Source organism: Leptidea sinapis, chromosome 17, assembly GCF_905404315.1.
Source record: "Leptidea sinapis chromosome 17, ilLepSina1.1, whole genome shotgun sequence".
Taxonomy (NCBI): domain Eukaryota; kingdom Metazoa; phylum Arthropoda; class Insecta; order Lepidoptera; family Pieridae; genus Leptidea; species Leptidea sinapis.
Genome location: NC_066281.1, coordinates 11,143,361 through 11,162,231, shown reverse-complemented (window position 1 = coordinate 11,162,231; position 18,871 = coordinate 11,143,361). Strand labels below are relative to the sequence as shown.

General features: G+C 34.5%; 1 non-coding gene across 1 annotated transcript; it reads left to right on the top strand.

The window, feature by feature from the left end:
- The first annotated feature begins 18,053 nt into the window (after positions 1–18,053).
- On the top strand, positions 18,054–18,127 carry Trnay-gua (transfer RNA tyrosine (anticodon GUA)). Its single transcript has one exon. It is a non-coding gene; the product is annotated as a tRNA-Tyr (tRNA).
- The last annotated feature ends 744 nt before the right edge of the window (positions 18,128–18,871 follow it).

The window sequence follows — 18,871 nt, the reverse complement described above, 5'->3', positions numbered from 1 at the left end:
AGGCTCCGGCTTCCGGTTTTGAACAGGTTTGTTGCCCCGTCAGAATTCAGTAATTAAAAACAATGGAAACCGCCCTAACTTTCTTTTATTGGTTTTATTCTTATTCGTACAAGTTATGAACGAAAATGATTTATGAGGGGTTTTGATGAAGCTTTGGCTCGGCTAGTAATAAAATTTTATTTTAAGAACGATTCAGATATATCGTATCTTAATAGTTTTCGTCTTTAATCTTTGATTATAATACTACAGATTGGGAATGCAGAGAACGCCCTCAGATAAAAAAGATAAAAGAATAATACATTTTACTGTACGATGTTACATTGTAAGGATTTTTTAATGAAAAAAAAAAGAAGTTCGCTGAGTTACTTGCGCTCGTTCTTCTCAGGTCTGAGGCATACTTTTTTTAATGGGTGGTAGTTTCTGATTTTGAGATACGGAACATTCAGAAATACGAAATTAAAATGAAATGTATTTGTATGAATCGTGGTTACAATGTTTTTAAAATTGGTAGTGGTTCGCACCACAATGGTTTGCATTGGCAATTGGCATTCAAATATTTTTGTTTTATTTCTCACACCTACATCATTGGTAAAATCTTAACCACATTTTTATACTTGTAGGTACTGGTGTTTCTTGTAAATCAAATCAAATCAGATCAAAAATGTTTTATTTCATCGGTTAACCATATTACATTTGAAGTATGTCCTTTTTTTTCAGACAGCTCATCCCTGGAGAAGAACAAGCAAGAACCTAAGGTTTCTCTGTTCAAAACAGATAAGTATTACAATTTCTTATTTTTAATGCAATTTACAAAACAAGCCATACATACCGTAAATAAATAAAGGCATTATGCGAGCCTTCTATTAAATAAAATACATAATAACTTTAATTTACTACTGGTCCGATTTGAATGATTCTTTCAGTGTTGGGTAGTCCATTTATCAAGGAAGGCTATAGGCAATGTTTTTTTTTTTCAAAATTAGGGATCCGTAATAAAATTGCTATTTTGTAACACAAGGTGTAAAATCGAAAACCTATTTTTGCGTGCGCTGCAAAAACTATTGACAATAGAACAAAATGATGTACAGGCTATAATAATATTACAATTACAATATTTTATTACTTATAAAACTATCGCGTGAATTATACTTTATATGGCAAAACAACGTTTGCCGAGTCAGCTAGTAATTAAATAAAATAAATAAAAAACAAATGTAGAAAAACAACACAATAAAAAGGACAATACGTTTAAATTATTATCTGTAATTTCTTGCTAAGTGATTCTACCTTTACTTATTTCACTATTATATCCGAATTACTTAATTGTGGTATTTTTAATAAATAAAAGCCACGTTTTTTCAACGTCAACGATTAAGACTATCTGCAATTTATAAATATCCAAAGTGAAAAGGGTACATAATGAGGAAGTAAAGAATCTCATTTATACACGAAATTGCAATTAAAATACTTTTATATACATTAGTGTGTCTCAATAAGGCTGTATATGTCTCTTTATCGGAGGTTGTATCATTTAGGTTCGGGCAGATTAATCTTCATTCAATTAAATACCTATAACACGTAATAACATACTATATCCCAATGCAAGTTTGGGGTTATTCGTGTGCAAGACTCATTTTATCATTACTTCGGCAATTTATCAGACATTTCATCCTTTTAAACGACGCCGCGAATGCATTTAATTTAGTTTTAAAAGCGTCTGTATTCAAATTTACGTAATCAATCACGGAATTGTTATGTAAGTGTGTGAAACGGGGCGATTACTTCGTCGAATTTGCATCATCATTGCAGAGAAGCTAAGTGCTATGTCTATGATTATTATCTGTTTGGGTGTGGTTGTGTTCAAATAGTCTGTTTTTACATTTATTGTGCATTGTATTTTCTTCGATTAAGGGGAGTGTTACACGTTTATTAAAATAAAATACTGTTTAAAGGATACTATACACTAAAATAATAAATATACAACTACTATCTCGACTACTGTCAATCGCAGTCCCTCTGAAAACGTGATTCTTCTTTTTTTGTGTATAGATAAAAAAAATTATAGTGAAAGTTTTGCTACTTTTAGAGAGTGGTGGGCAATTATTTACTGCGTCCAAATGATGAATTTATGATCGATACTAATTTTTTTTATTTGACATTTTTAATGAGAGTATTAATCCTATTTTCTTGTTTGTTAATAACATTTTCCGTACGTAAGATTAAACAAACAAAGTTAGATTATTTTTATATGTTTTATGTTATCATGTTTGAATTTGTATTAATTATAAAATCTGAATGTGTTATTAATTATTAATTACATTTAATTAAGTCATTATAAATTGCACAGCATCTCAAACATAATTCAAATTCAAATTAAAATAGTTTATTTCTCAAAATAGGATAACCGCATCACTTTTTGAAGTCAAGAAAATATACAAATAATAGAATAATACAGTCCTACTGCTAAATTATTTACATTGCTTTAATCCCATGCACTTTTATCTGTTATATAATCTTTAATTGTATAATAAGCTTTTTTTAAAAGTCTCTGTTTAACAAATATTTTAAACTTTTTTAATTGTAGTTTGCAAATTTCTTCAGGGATTTTATTATAAAAACGGACGCATTGTCCTCTGAATGATTTGTCTCTTTCGTTAGCCTTGTGTGAATCAGAGCAAGATTATGTTTAATAAAACCTACCTCGGCTTCATATATATTGTTATATAAATAAAATATAAAGTAAAGAATAATCCACAACTGAGAAATAAACAGTCTTACTCTGGCTCTAAAGTATATAAAGAATGACGTTAGGCGTGGCTCAATAATTAAAACCGTTGTCTCTCACTATGCTACCACCAGTTCAACCCTCTATTTTATTTTATTCAAACCACCCACAGAATTACACATATAAAAATTTTACATTATTTAAGTCTTAGGTACTAAGTTTATATATAATTCCATTTATAGGTAGCTACAACATGCAAATTTAGACATATAAGTCGTGTAACAGAATTTAAGGATATAAAAATGAACATTAAAAAAAGATTAATGGTAAACATAAAAATACATAAGATTTACAATTCTAAGAAGTTGACCCTCGCCCGCCACGTACCAATATCAGTTCAATTCATATACATACGCTTTATAAGTGCAGCAATGGTTTTGTGAATCCTTTGGTGGGCGTCATACTATCAGATAAACCTTATATTACTACTATCTATATGTCTACATATTCAATATGAAATATAAGAATATATTATTGGTTTTACTAAGGGTAGAAATACGACAGATGCAGGTGTTGCGTTAATGAAATATATGAAGTCATTTGTATAAAAAAACGGCTGTTCTTAATTTTTTCCGTTCCTTAAGAAAATACAATATCAAAAGAGGTTTTAATCATTTGAGAATGTTACTGGCACATTTATGAAGTGTTACGGTGCATAAAAAAGTTTATTCCAAATTCAAATTTGAGACATAGTCGGATTTTAACAAAAATTGCGTATCGTGGCGGTTATCTTTGATTAGTTATTATTATTATTATTATTAATTATCGTATTAACTATATAAAACACATAAAACAAATGAAATTGAATAAAAGTCCTGGTCCGGATGGAATCACGACCGAAGCTATAAGAATAGGAATACCCGCCATAACAACTCATCTCACTCGACTTTTCAACTTAATATTAACTACAGAAACCATACCCTTGCAGTGGACTATTTCAGAAATAGTACTGTTATACAAAAAAGGAGACCCTCATAATATAACAAACTATAGATCCATTAGTCTTATGTCTAGTATTTATAAACTGTTTTCATCAATAATACTAAGCCGGATCACAGAACGCATAGATGCCACACAACCCAAAGAACAGGCTGGCTTCCGATCCGGTTTCTCAACAATGGATCATATACATTCGGTCGAACAAATAATTGAGAAGTACAAAGAATATAATAAAACCCTCTACATAGCCTTTGTGGACTACAGCAAAGCTTTCGATAGCATTAGCCACACAGCCATCTGGAATACTCTTAATAATCTAAAGGTCAACTCAAACTACATAAAGATAATAAAAAATATATATATGAACAGTGTTTGCAAAGTTAAATTAGAAACTAAAGGAAAAGACATCAGGATTGAAAGAGGAGTCAGACAAGGAGACCCACTCTCTCCTAAATTATTCATAGCCGTACTAGAAGAAGTTTTTAAGAACATAAACTGGGTGAATAGAGGTATTATGATCAAAAAAGATTTCTTAAGTCATCTTCGATTTGCCGACGATATAGTCATCTTTAATGAGAACCCAAAGCAACTGGAATCTATGGTTAATCAGTTACATGAAGCAAGTGCCATAGTAGGCTTGGAAATGAATTTTGAGAAAACAAAAATTATGACAAATGGTCTATCAGTACCAATAAGCGCCGGATCACAAACACTTGACTTTGTGAATATATATACCTAGGAAATCTAATATCCTTCAATAAAATAAGTCATGAAGAGGAAATAAACCGACGAATAAATCTAGCCTGGAAAAAATATTGGAGCCAGAAGGAAATTTTAAAAGGAAACTACAGATTAGAATTCAAAAAAACGGTAATAGAAACCTGTGTTCATCCAACTTTGTTATATGGCTGCCCAACATGGGTGTTTACGAAGAAAATACCGCTATATCACCGCTCTTCGAGAACACTTCCCTTAAAGCCTCGCCTAGTATCGGGTATACTGGGTCTCGAAATCTCGAGCAATTGCCAATTCCGTGGCCATCTGGAGGGCAAAGCCAAACTGGCTTCAAAGAAACTGGGCGTCATAAATAGAGCACGGCAATACTTCAAGCCGGCCCACATTCTAGCGCTCTACAAAGCGCAGGTCCGGCCTCACATGGAGTATTGCTGTCATCTCTGGTCTGGCGCACCCCAGTATCAGCTCGATCCATTTGACCGCGTGCAACGCAGAGCAGCTCGAATTGTCGGGAACCCAGTACTCTGTGAACGGCTGGATCATTTGGCGTTGCGTAGAGATGTCGCTTCATTGTGTGTTTTCTACCGCATCTATCACGGGGAGTGTTCCGAAGAGCTGTTCAACCTGATTCCTGCCGCCGAATTCCACCTTCGCACGACACGCCACAAGTTAGGATTTCATCCCCACCATCTGGATGTGTGGCGGTCCTCCACAGTGCGGTTTTCAAGGAGCTTTCTTCCTCGTACCACGAAGCTGTGGAATGAGCTTCCGTGTGCGGTGTTTCCGGGACGATACGACATGGGTACCTTCAAGAAAAGCGCGTACACCTTCCTTAAAGGCCGGCAACGCTCTTGTGATTCCTCTGGTGCTGCAGGAGAGTGTGGGCGACGGTGATCACTTAACACCAGGTGACCCGTACGCTCGTTTGTCCTCCTATTCCATAAAAAAAAAATACAACACTTAATTAGGACATGTCGGCGCGGAATGGAAAGAAGCATGCTTAAATTAAGAAAAATTAATAAGATACATAGCCAGAAGATAAGGAAGAAAACAAAACTAACTGATGCCTTAAATCAAGCATTAAAATTAAAGTGGCAATGGGCCGGACACATTTCCAGACTAACAGACGCTAGATGGACCATTCAGACCACAACATGGAAGGGACCTGTAGGAAAGAGAAATGTGGGCAGACCACATAAAAGGTGGACCGGTGAGATTAGAGAGATTGGCGGAACTAAATGGCTCGAGAAAGGAAAAAATAGAAAGGAATGGAGGAGGCCTTTACCCAACTGGATCCCCCATTTGAAAATAATCAAGAAAACTAACATAGTGCATGCATTATAACTTACTAACATAAAAGTTAATAATAAAATAATCATGTTTGGCGACTAACCGTACTAACATACTAACACTAAAATGTAGAAATCAAATGGAAAATCATTAATAAAGGCTTTATTATTATTATTATATCGTATTAACTCTAAATAATTTTTAGATAATTAATGTCAAATTGTCCTATTTCCTTGATATTTTTAAGTCTTGATACCATTATTTAGCGGTCTCTAAAATTGTTGATAGAAAGATTGTTATCTTTAGCGAACAAAATTATAACGATACTTGAGGAAGGGTGTAGTCAATGTTATGTGTGTCAAGGCTAAATGTTGTCCTTCGACCGTCCAGAGAACTTGGCAGAAAACCATGCACCGAAGCTCGAGATAACCGCTTCCTGGTGAACCAGGCATTGAGAAATCCCCAATCTTCCTATGACGACAATAGGACTTTTTTGACATGGCGTGCAATAGACTTGCTGTTGCAACTTTCAGACTTCATAAAACTTGTCACTAATTTCATGGGGTCACAAATGTATTAAAATATATAATAAACTCCCCGGTAATGTTACAGAACTTCCGAAGTAAAAATTTCAGCTACATAGGAAATTTTAATAAAAAAAAAGCTTATTATAAAGTTCAGGAATATACAGATGATAAAAATGTTTATTTTAAAATTTGTAAATTTTACATTCGTCTCATTATCTTGATGCCAAAACTTTTGAAGGTTTTACTTCTACCAGGTGAAATAACACACGTGTTTTTTTTTAAATTTCATTTCATTGCCTTTCATATTAATAGATACATATTTTACCAATGGGAGGCTCCTTTACACAGGATGCCGGCTAGATTATAGGTACCACAACAGCGCCTATTTTTGCTGTGAAGCAGTGATGTGTAAACAGTACTATTTTCGATCTGAAGAGCGCCGTAGCAAGTGAAATTACTGGGCAAATGAGACTTAACATCTTACGTCTCAAGGTGACGAGTGCAATTGTAGCGCCGCTCAGAATTTTTTGGCCTTTTCAATAACCCTGAGCAGCACTGCATTGTAATGGGCAGGGCTTATCAATGACCATCAGCTGAACATGCTGCTCAGCGAGATCTCGTTCCTTATTTCCATAAAAAAATAGAATTCATATTCGAATGTTTTTTCCCTCTCTACCGCCCTTAAGGAAGTTTCCACTTCATAAAAATACTAGAAAGCCAACTGAACTCAGTAACAGGACATTACAAATTAGTGGAAGTCAGTGAGGCGTAACGGGTGACCACAACGAGCGCTTATTATGATAATTAACTTTATATAAAACCGCCTCACAATTATTTTAATGCTTATTAAACACGTGTGCTGGAGCGAAGAGTTTCGGTTTACCAAATGACCGGTACACTATTATCACCATTGATTCTGTGGTCGAGGTGGACGCATGTGAAAGTAAGCAGGTGTCTAATACAATTGGTTTGTTTTATATTTGTGGGATAGATTTAGATAGGTCTTAGTATCGAGACTGTTAGTTTTTATAGTGGTAGGAATATGGTGTGATTGTGCTAATTGATAAAAATTTGTTTTTTTTTTTAATGAAAATAAGGAACGAGACAAGCAGGAAGTTCAGCAGATGGTAATTGATACCTATCACAATGCAATGCCGCTCAGGATTCTTGAAAAACGGAAAAATTCTGAGCGGCACTACAATTGCGCTCGTCACCTTGGGATATAAGATGTTAAGTCTCACCGAAACACAGTACTAATGTTTACACATTACTGCTTTACGGCAGAAATAGGCGCCGTTCGTTGTGGTATGGTATAATCTAGTCGGCTTCCTGTGCAAAGGAGCCTCCCACTAGTGAGTGGGTGAGATGCCCTGCTAGAAACATCTTAACTGTATATTATATGGAACCATATTTAAAAATGAGGTACCACGTTAGATTTTTGTCATTGTTAAAGTATAGCAACGATAGGATTTTTTTTATGAAAATAAGGGATGTGTCGAGCAGGACGTTCAGCTGATGGTAATTAACGCCCTGCCCATGACAATGCAGTACCGCTCAGAATTCTTGATAAACCCAAAAATTCTGAGTGGCACTACAACTGCACTCGTCACCTTGAGACATACGATGTTAACTCCCAAGTGCCCAGTAATTTCACTAGCTACGGCGCCCTTCAGACCGAAACACAATAATGCTTACACATTATTGTTTCACGGCAATCCATAATCTAGCTGGCATCCTGTGCAACGGAGCCTCCCACTGGTATCATCAATCAGTCACTCAAAAGCAGCATCCGTTCACGAGCATGACGCATAGATCAGCAATCCAAAAAAAAAATTTGCTATATTAAAGGAATGGAATAATCAGCTCTACGAGTAATGCAAATATATGCAGTTTAATACCGTCTGGACTGTCTGCCCGTTCAAAATATTATTACTGGCTTTCGCTTCCAATTCTGTTCTTCAAATGACCTTGGTTTTTATGCGTGCAGTACTGCGGCGTATGTTAGTATCAATACCAATAAGGACACAGAAAGAATGACTCAGCTTAAAACGAAATATATTTTGAAAACAATTGATTTTTTTAAGAACCTTTAATTAATATTCAAATAGGTCCACCCCTTTTGATATCACTGCAAAAACCGTTTTTGAATTTAATTCCAATTAACAATAAAACCTTCCAGTTAATAATTACCTAGTGTTTTATAATAAACAAAGTTAATTTTGTAATTTAAGTTATTGGCAGTGAGTGTAAAGAAGTGAAAAAAGAAGTATTTTTTTATTTATTTAAAATCAATCTGTATTTTTTCACCAACGCATTTTTAATGGCTTTTATTACATATTATTAATTATATTAAACGTCTTATATAAAACGTTTTTCCCAGGCTTAGATATTTTCTACATTACCAAAAATAAATGTATTCCGAATGTTAAATATTAAACAATAATGACACCTGTCAAACCACCTTAATTATTTAAAAACACTCTTAATAACAACACACTCACCCGATCACACACACACAGAGAACATGATATTATGCGTACATTTTTTTCCTTACTCTCTTTGCTTTTTTTAAGAGAGGAGGAAAATACTTTTACGTATTGAAGAATATCGGGTTCGGGTGAAACACCCCCTACCGACTAAAAACCTCCTCTGTGCTGATAGCCGTAAAGGCTTTTATAACGAAGCCGGGCGGGGGCTTTGGAGGCCTCTCTTTGCTATGTTTGTTTTATCTTGAATAGATTATTTATGCATTTATGATTTTTTTTTATTGTTTTGCTTATAATAATATAAAATCACTGTTGGATAATGTTTTGTACTATATTATTATCTATCTCATAAGAGATGTAATGTGCTCTAGATTTTATGAAATAAATAAATAAAAAAAATATAAATATTACCAATCCCATCAATTAGTTTGATATAAATATAAATTTCACATTAGTTACCGATCAAAAATCTTCAAGAGACCAGTAAGCTTCACGGCTAACAACTTTTTTAAATATAATAATGTACAAAATGATATTATTAATCGAAAGGTGTGAAGTAGACGATAACAAAACGAGATCACATTTATAGCGCCGATTGAAAAGTGTTAAAACTCTTTCAAAACTTATTTTCTGCCAATGAATACATCGTAAAAATTAATATGCTATCCGTAATTACAGCTTGTGTAGCGAAACTGCCTTGGTCGAGTTATCTGTACGAAAACGACCCGAATTCTCGGCTTGAGTTTCATAATTTTGCAGTCGGCCAATTACATCTTAAAACATTTTTATCTGCAAATGTAAATGATTGATGAGATGCATTTATATTTGTTAATGAAAGCTTGCGGTTAATGTTTTTGCATTCACTCAAGTTCGACGTCACCGGAATCACTCAAATATCAGCAAGGATTTAGTGACAAAAAATATAACGATTACACTTCTAAGAATTTAAGCGGCTTTATGATCTAGAATCTATTATATATCATACAATACACACACACAAATGCCTATATTACGCTTTTTAGTTTTATAAAAGTAATCAATTATTCTTTAATATAATATTATCAGAGTTTTTCTTAGAATTTATGAGCTGATCAAGAATCCTGAGCGGCACTGCATTGTAATGGGCAGCTGAACGTCCTGCTCGTCCCGTCCTTTATTATCATAAAAAAATACTCATAACGACACGGCCGACACATAGAAAAAAAATTTGTGAGATTGTATTTGGCCTTAGTTCACTATTTTCGTGTCAGTTTTTAATTTAGCGCTGTAAGTTCAACTGTAAGAAACAAAAAATAAGAAATTTCAATTTATTTGAGGGTATTTACATGAAATTCTGATAGTGATGTTGAATTCAGATTCTATTGTACCTGTGTATTAATTCATCATGATATCTCCGGAACTATAAAGCTCAGAGACTTGAAATTTGATAGAAATATTCCATTTGGGGAGTTGAGATTAATGAACTTTTTTTTATTATGGATAGAACAACGTCTGTCAGGTCAGCCGGTAAATTATAATCAAAATAAATGATGCTTAGTAATAGGCAAAAAAAAATTATCTTACTTAATATCAAATTGCTAGTCTAAATTTATATAATACTCTATATTAATAGTAGTTCTTATGTTTGACAAACTAATAGGATATCATCCCATGGATGTGTGTCGGTCCTTCACAGTGCAGTTTTCAAGAAGCTTTCATCCACGTACTACGAAGCTGTGGAATGTGCTTCCTTGTGCGGTGTTTTCGGGACAATACGACATGGGCACCTTCAAAAAAAGCACGTACACCTTCTTTAAAGGCCGGCAACGCTCCTGTGATTCCTCTGGTGTTGCAAGAGAATGTGGGCGGCGTTGATCACTTAACTTAACCAGGTGACCCGTACGCTCGTTTGTCCTTCTATTCCATAAACAAAAGAAAAACTCACTCACAACTCATTGAAAAATTTAAAGAAATAAATATAATGACTATATTGTCAGTACATTTATGAAAATTTAATATACGTTCACAAAAATCGTCACCTTCTTGCTCTTAATAGTGATTTTTATTAAAACAACACTAGAAATAAGGGATTGCTTGTAACTAATTCTAGTAGACTTCATAAAAGGCATAAAAAGCATTTATTTTCTCAAAATTGATTCCTTTATAATTCTTTTTGATCTCATTTCTAATATACTAGATACTACTACCGCTTCGGAAACAAAGGATAACTAAAATAATAAAACGTTCGTATAATAAAGAAAATCAACAATATAAGAGACAATGCCGGTACAAGGGTAACATTTCGTAAGAAACAACACAGTTGCATCGTCAGATTCTAATATCCCATTAGAACGAACAAAGTGCCTTATTAACTTCGTGTAAGCAAAGTTACTTCCATTGATAGCACTTTAATTAACTCACCCGAGGTAACAAAGTACATCATTAGAGGCGCAATCGTTATTTGTGCCGATACTAGAATTCGTGTCAATGCAAATGAACGCTAATCTTGTATCTCGTAAAACTTCATCAGTTTTGTACGCGGCAGCATTAACTCAACGGATGCATGATTTTCTGATTAACAGACATGTTCGAGAGTCATGCTGTTATTAAATTAAATATATGTATTCTGTTAAAGGCATAAAGGCAATTATTTTCTTAAAATTGATTCTTAAATTCTTTCTGATGTCATTTCTAAGACTACCACCGCTTCGGAAACAAATGGTGCTCTGAGTTGAAGCAGCGCAAGAAACTCTCCCAGCATTCTTTTTAATAAAATATACAATGGTATTACGGTATTTTTATTTAAGCGCCTCAACGGCATCATAAATAACACTGATCTTTTGAGTCAAATATGCATCAAGGTACCCGCACTCCACGGCATCCTATTTCACTTTTTACGCACTCAACCCACAGGACCAATCTCGGTCATCATTCCCTAATCGAAAATTAAGTAGACTATACAATGAATTCATTAGTAGAGATAAGTCAAGTGATCTGTTCAGCGATAATATAAGAAAATTTAAAGATAAATTAATTAAGACACTCGTTTCTGCAGCGGTAGATATAACATAGATATTAAAATTGTGAATATTTTATTTCTTTATTATTATTCTTGTATTTCTATTTTTCATATATCTTTCATAATATAAATTTAACATTTACATATCTTTATTTAGCCTTTGCTTATAATATAAATTTCAACTTTTTGTACGACTTGTATTTGTGTACACGCTGTAACTACATATAAATATAACTAGCTGACCCGGCAAACGTTGTTTTGCCATATAAAGTATAATTCACGCGATAGTTTTATAAGTAATAAAATATTGCCTATATTATAGCCTGTACATCATTTTGTTCTATTGTCAATAGTTTTTGCAGCGCACGCGAAAATAGGTTTTCGATTTTACAGCTTGTGTTACAAAATAGCAATTTTATAATTTTGAAAAAAAAACATAGCCTATAGCCTTCCTCGATAAATGGACTACCCAACACTGAAAGAATCATTCAAATCGGACCAGTAGTACCAGAGATTAGCGCGTTCAAACAAACAAACAAACACTGCAGCTTTATAATATTAGTATAGATTATGTGTATCCAGCACCTAAGACTTGTTTAATGTTAATGTATCACATGTAATTCTGTTGGTAGTTCATAAATAAATAAATATTATTCTGTCGTTGTTATTGCTATAAAATAATCACAATCTAGTCTCTAGTCTAGTTTTGATATACTCACCTAAGATACATCTTGTTATGTAATTTGACCTGTGGCACTTAGAGATACGGGAATGGCTTGTAAACAATAATTATTTCGAGTGTTTATGATTATTGTTGGGTAACATAGCCCTCGTAAAACAGATAGCCCAATTAGAGAGACGTTAACACGCCATGTTCCTGCAGAATATTATTAGATCAGATTGGTGTTTTGAATTTATCTAGCTTAGTGTTTCGTGATAAACTATTAATCCTGAATTATCATTAATGACGCACTTACCACCTATTGTGTGAACATTTACGTCTGAGAAAATCGTATTTGATGTGTATAACATTCATAACGCAAAAAACGAAGAATTATGTCCTGAAAATGATTAATTAAAAATATAATAATTTAAAAGGACACTTTTACAACTGAAAAATGTTCCAAGCCACAAACATCACATTTTAAGAAATTCGAGTTTAAAGTTTAATAAATATTAGTGTATTCCATGCATGTGGGTTGGGCTACTAAGTCATGATGTTATTTAAAGAGTGACAGTAGGGCTGCCATCTTTTGCCAGTCCGTTAGTACGAATCACGTGATCAGTTTTGTGTTCGTAACTCAATTTCGCCATGATTTTGGTTTGGAACGTTTTTCTGGAATTACGTCCAATTACAATAGTGATGTATACCTAACAGAATCGTAGGTAAAAATAGCAGCTAGCTATAATGTTATTACAACGTTTATAATGAGACGCACAAAGCAAGTAGTAATACAGTAATATTAGGAGTAAGTAAATACGTTTTATTTAAAACGATTCATGAGACTTGAAGGCCCCTGAGTCGAATCGGTTTTGGAATATTGAAGCAGATTCAGATTTTGTTGTCACTTTTAAAACTACAAAAAAAAAATTGTGCTTATTTAATGCACCACTAGCGAGCGTCCAGAGAACTAATTTTGACGTACAATACAAATGGCAGCGAAGGACCGTACAAATACTCTGAAGTATTTTTGCATTTTGACTTAATTTCATTCGTTTTTCGTGTTATTTTCTTCAATAATCAACGTAATAAAGTACACAAGTTTTTTTAAATAGTTTCCCAGCATCTACCGATGTTTGCTGAGGTTGTCATCATTAGTTTTATTACCGCTGACTCTCGCTACATCGCCAACAGCGCCAAAATGGCGAATATCAAACAGGCACAAAGTCACTTTGATAGCCGCCAGTCCAGTGGTAAATAGTGGTAGATGTCAGTGCTTAGTTTGCTAAAAATATTTTTAAAATAATAAAAACAGGTTTATATTTGCACGAAAAATTTGTGGACTCTCAGTGTCTGATAAAATGATAACAGTTACTAAGAAGATGTATTTTCAAGCGAATTTGGATCTACTTGTTTATTATGACTGTAGGAAAAATGATATTAAAGTGGGTCACGATACAATTTTGTCGATATTTCATAGAAGAAAATATGATGATGGCATAAAAGACAAGTTTTGAATTGTGACAAAAAATAAATCATCGAAACCATGCAGTGAATAGCTTATGTTTAAACACAAATATTTTTGGGGTAATTAAAAAACTCCAACGATTAACACATAAATACTCATTTAATGCCTTATATTTAAGCAGCCATAAACTTAGGAGATTTTGTAGTAAACGTATATTAAGTATCTTTTTTATGGCAATAAGGGATGGGACGAGCAGAACGTTCAGCTGATGGTAATTGATGCGCCCTGCCTATTACAATGCAGTGCCACTCAGGATTCTTGATATACCCGAAAATTCTGAGCAGCACTACAACAGCGCTCGTCACCTTCAGACATAAGATGTTAAGTCTCATTTGTAATTTCACTAGCTACGGTACCCTTCAGACCGAATAACAGTAATGCTTACACATTACTGCAAGAAATAGTCGCCGTTGTGGTACCCATAATCTTGCCGGCAAACTGTGCAAAGGTAGGCACCTTCTACTTCATTCAGTGGTTCTAATGTGGTATCTTAAGATATACATCTGAGTTATTATAATATAAATCAACGAAAAAAAAAATAACAATCCAAAATATCATTAAATTTTAACGAATTCATGTTAACTATGAATACGCCCTCAACGATATTTACGAGCGCTTTCAAATACGATGCAAGTGAGATCGCGCACAAATATTGCAATATGCCCGTTAATGTGCATTATAATTCAAAACAGCTGTTAATATTGAAGGATTTTGTTTATTATAATATCGACTGTTTTTTAAATTATTTTAAATAAAATACAATTTTTTTTCCACCTGGATAAAAGCTCGCTTTAAGTCCCTGGTACGAGGGACAAAAGGCGTCTTGCCGGGAGAGTCAATCCATACACACACATGCTTCCATACACACACATACACGCAAATTTATTTTATTTTTATTTTGTACTATTATAGGGTAAGAGACTGACAGACTCACGACACAGGGAATCCTAGTGTGAGGCCAGAATACTTGTAAAATTAAAGTTACTTACTTTAAACCAACGTATACATTGTAACAGATATTTTGTAAATCTATGTAACTAATATGGTACTGCAATAAATTATTCTAATTCTAATTCTAAGAGTCGATATTTTTATAAACAAAATTCTTCAATGACAGCTGTTTTAAATTATAACGCACATTAACAAAAATCGTATACGCACCACATGCGATAAGTAGGACATTGCCACCCGCGATTGGCACCCTCGCCTTCAGCCCGGGTGACAATATTGCGCGGATGACAATGACCTACTTTCTCCCTAGGTGCATAATATACTATTTTTTACAATAGGAAACACTTTCCAAAGTAAATGATATTGACTGTCTGTCAATCATAATACTATACATAAATTTGAGAGTATCGTAATAAGCCATTTACGATAGAGAGAGGTAAGGAGAACTGTTACAGCGGCATTTTTTACTTCAAGAAGTAATGTGCAAGAATTGCGTCGAAGCTAGTGAAATAACTAGGCACATGAGACGTAATATTATATTATTCATTTAAAAGATGGGCTGGGAGTTTCTTACGCTCTTCTCCCCGTGTCAAAGCCTCTTTACAAACTGATGTAGCTTCATAACGTTTACCAAGTGTTGTGCAATATACTATGCTTATAAAATTACTGCACCAAATTTCATGCTAGTTTCATCAGTTGATAGCGTGGTTCTCGAGGAATATTTTAATATATAAATTGATAGGGTTTTGCGTACACATTAACGATATTAACGATATGTCCAAATAATCAATTCCCGAGGTATTTAGACGCCCCCCGAGCGCAGCAAGGGCGGCTGTAGTCCGAGTAGGAATTGATTCTTTTACCCGTGTTAAGCACTTTACTTTTCATTTCGAATATGAGGAAATAAAACTAGTTGTTTATCTCAACTATTTATTGATATTAAATAATTAATAATATTATTAGTAGTACAATTGAAGACGACTTTTTAAATTTTAAATATGGAACTCTCCGCGTAATTGTTGCGGCTTATTCCGCTCAAAGACATTTGCGCTAAGTTCACACTGGCTGTTTAGAAAGTCACAGCACAAGCCGCAGCTTTTTTTTATTTAGTTTTTTTTTACATAAAACTCTTCACAGCTGAAATCAGTTCTATTTTTGAAGTTCATTCCGGCCCTTAGGTGGAAAGTAATTTGTATGAATTTTTCCCTCTCTATGGAGGGAAGCAGCATTTTCCACCCAATAATCAGATCAAGACAACATTACTTTCTGAGTATGAGAAATGAAAAAAAATAAGCCGTTTGAGAGCTTTCAACGAAAACGCTGTCTAAACCCTTTCAGATATAACAAAATAATGTATTGTGGAATTGTAAACTTTATATAGGTCTACAAAAATGTCCGTGAGAGCATATATGTATCTCTTAATGATAGTATACTATATACATCTTAATACTTTAAGTATAAAGCGGTAATGAAAAAACTGTTTACACAAATATGATAGATATTATTAGCATGTAAAACAAGTTAGAAATTTTACTCTTCTTCAGCATATAATTGCTTTATGTCATACGACCCTCCCTTCGCACTGTCTTGCCTACAAGGAACGGTACTTGAAGGGCATGATCTTTCAAATTATACGTTTTTGTTTCAATAATATGCATGCGGAACTCTCTTTAGCTTTCGACACTCAGCGTGAACGACAAGCATATTGCAAAGAGCGGAGATATGACTAATGGCTTAGATAATTTATACGTCTTGATAGATCTTCTTGCCGCGAAACAACCGATGAAAACAGGCCAGGCTTATAACGTCTACGTCTTATACTCCCGTTTTGTATGACACTTTGTGTAAGTGTGCGTACATTGCTATAAATAGAAGTTAACTATCCCAGTCTTTGTAGACGTAGAACTAATCTCAGACAAATGCGTTTTTTTTTTTCAAAACACAAACGTCTGAAAAGAGACTTCATTAGAAGAAAAAGCTTATTTACGGAAGGCTCACTGTGATAGAAGTAGTAAGAGAAGCATCATCATCAGCCGGAAGACTTCCACTGCTGGACAAATGTCTCTCCCAAAGATCTCCACGACGATCGGTTCTGCACTGCCCAAATCCAACGTATTCCGGCGATCGAGAGTAGAAAAGTATAGTAAAATGTAATAAATATCATCATTAGCCGGAAGACGTCCTCTGCTGGACAAAGGCCCCCCCAAGAATTTCCATGACAATCGGTCCTGCGCTGCTGCAACGTATTCCGGCGATATTGAACAGATCGTCGAACCATCTTGTGGGGGGCCTACCAACACTACGTCTTCTGATACGCGGTTGCCATTCGAGGACTTTAGTACCCCAACGGCTTTCTGTCCGTCGAACTATGTAACCTGCCCACTGCCACTTCAGCTTCGCAATCATTTGGTTTGTGCCGCTAACTTTGTTTTTCTTACGGATCTCCTCATTTCTAATTCGATCTCGCCTCGCATTTCTGGTTGCCCTTTAGGCGACCATGAGCTTTCTCATAAGGCCCATAGTTAGCGACCATGTCGTACCGTAAGTCATCACTGGCAACACACACTGGTTGATAACCTTCGTCTTCAGACACTGTGGTATTTGGGAACACACATACACAGAGCTAATTCATAGAATACTAGATACATCTAAACCTCATTAGAAGAAAAAGCTAATTTTAATCAAATCTGTATATTTTCTATTTCGTAAGGCGAACTTCGTTCAAGATATATGAACAGCAGGTAAAGTTATACAAGCAAAGTGTTGCGGAACATGGCAATTTGAAGCAGCCCATAATAAACACCATAGTGTTGTAAATACTTGTAATGAACAGCACCACATTATATATTATGGCTTGCTCAATCTACTACATAAATTATTATCATCTCATCTAATACGTGAATATTAAATTAATATTAAACCGGTACACATTAACGGAGGTCCATTTCAAATACTGGTAACTTTATCATTTCTTTTAAAGTATGGGTCATGAACAATTTGTTATGTTTTTAAAGTGATAACCCTCACTTCTAGGATTAATACACAAATATGCAAATATTGGGATTGAACAGTAAACTGCAAAGTAGATCCTGTAGATGAAGCCACAACCTGAGAGATAAACAAAGCATACAAGATTTTATGACGACGTCACTCGAACGGTTAGCTCAGTTGGTTAGAACACTGGCACGTAACGCCAGAGGTCGTGGGTTCAAGTCCCGCATCGTTCATAAAATTTTGTTTTTCAAATTTTATTTGCGTTTAGATCATGTTTGAAATAAAAAAAAAAATATTTGTGTTCTTACGTATGCTCGCGAGAAGTTATACTTCTTTGGCGTAACAAAACAAAAATCCTTAAAGTTATTTATTCCTTTTGCTATTCTTCGTTTGTACAAAGAGCATTAATATTGTAATTCTTGCAAAGATGGCTTAGACAATTAATTATCGAATAGTAACTATCGGCGCAAATACTACAACACACCTATTGTAAAAACGAGAATAATTCAGTTTAACTAATTTTAGTTAAAATTCGTTCATAATTTATCCTTTGATTACATTGTCATGTGAAATTATTGTAAAAACAACACGAATTGAAAACACGTGCGCGTGCGCCGAGCCCCATAAATACGGCCGCATTTCAAAACACGTGGATTAGCACGTGCGCCGGGTCCTTTAAATACAGCCGCACGGTCGACAGTCGACACTTGAGTCAGTCGTGCTCGGGCTGTCGTACGTCTGAGACGTCGTAACGCTGCCCGTTGAATAAACGAAAGTAATAAAATACCTACTCGTGTAGTTTTCTTTAGAAGAAGCAATGAGTGTTCTACAGCAAGATAGCAATTGTGATGTCAACAGTAATGACGTCACACCTTTTAAAAACAATACAGAAGTTCTTTCCTCGTCATAACGTATACGTCTGTATGGGCCTAAAACCTTCGTCTGTCCTAATAATGGACGAAGACAAAGAGGATATA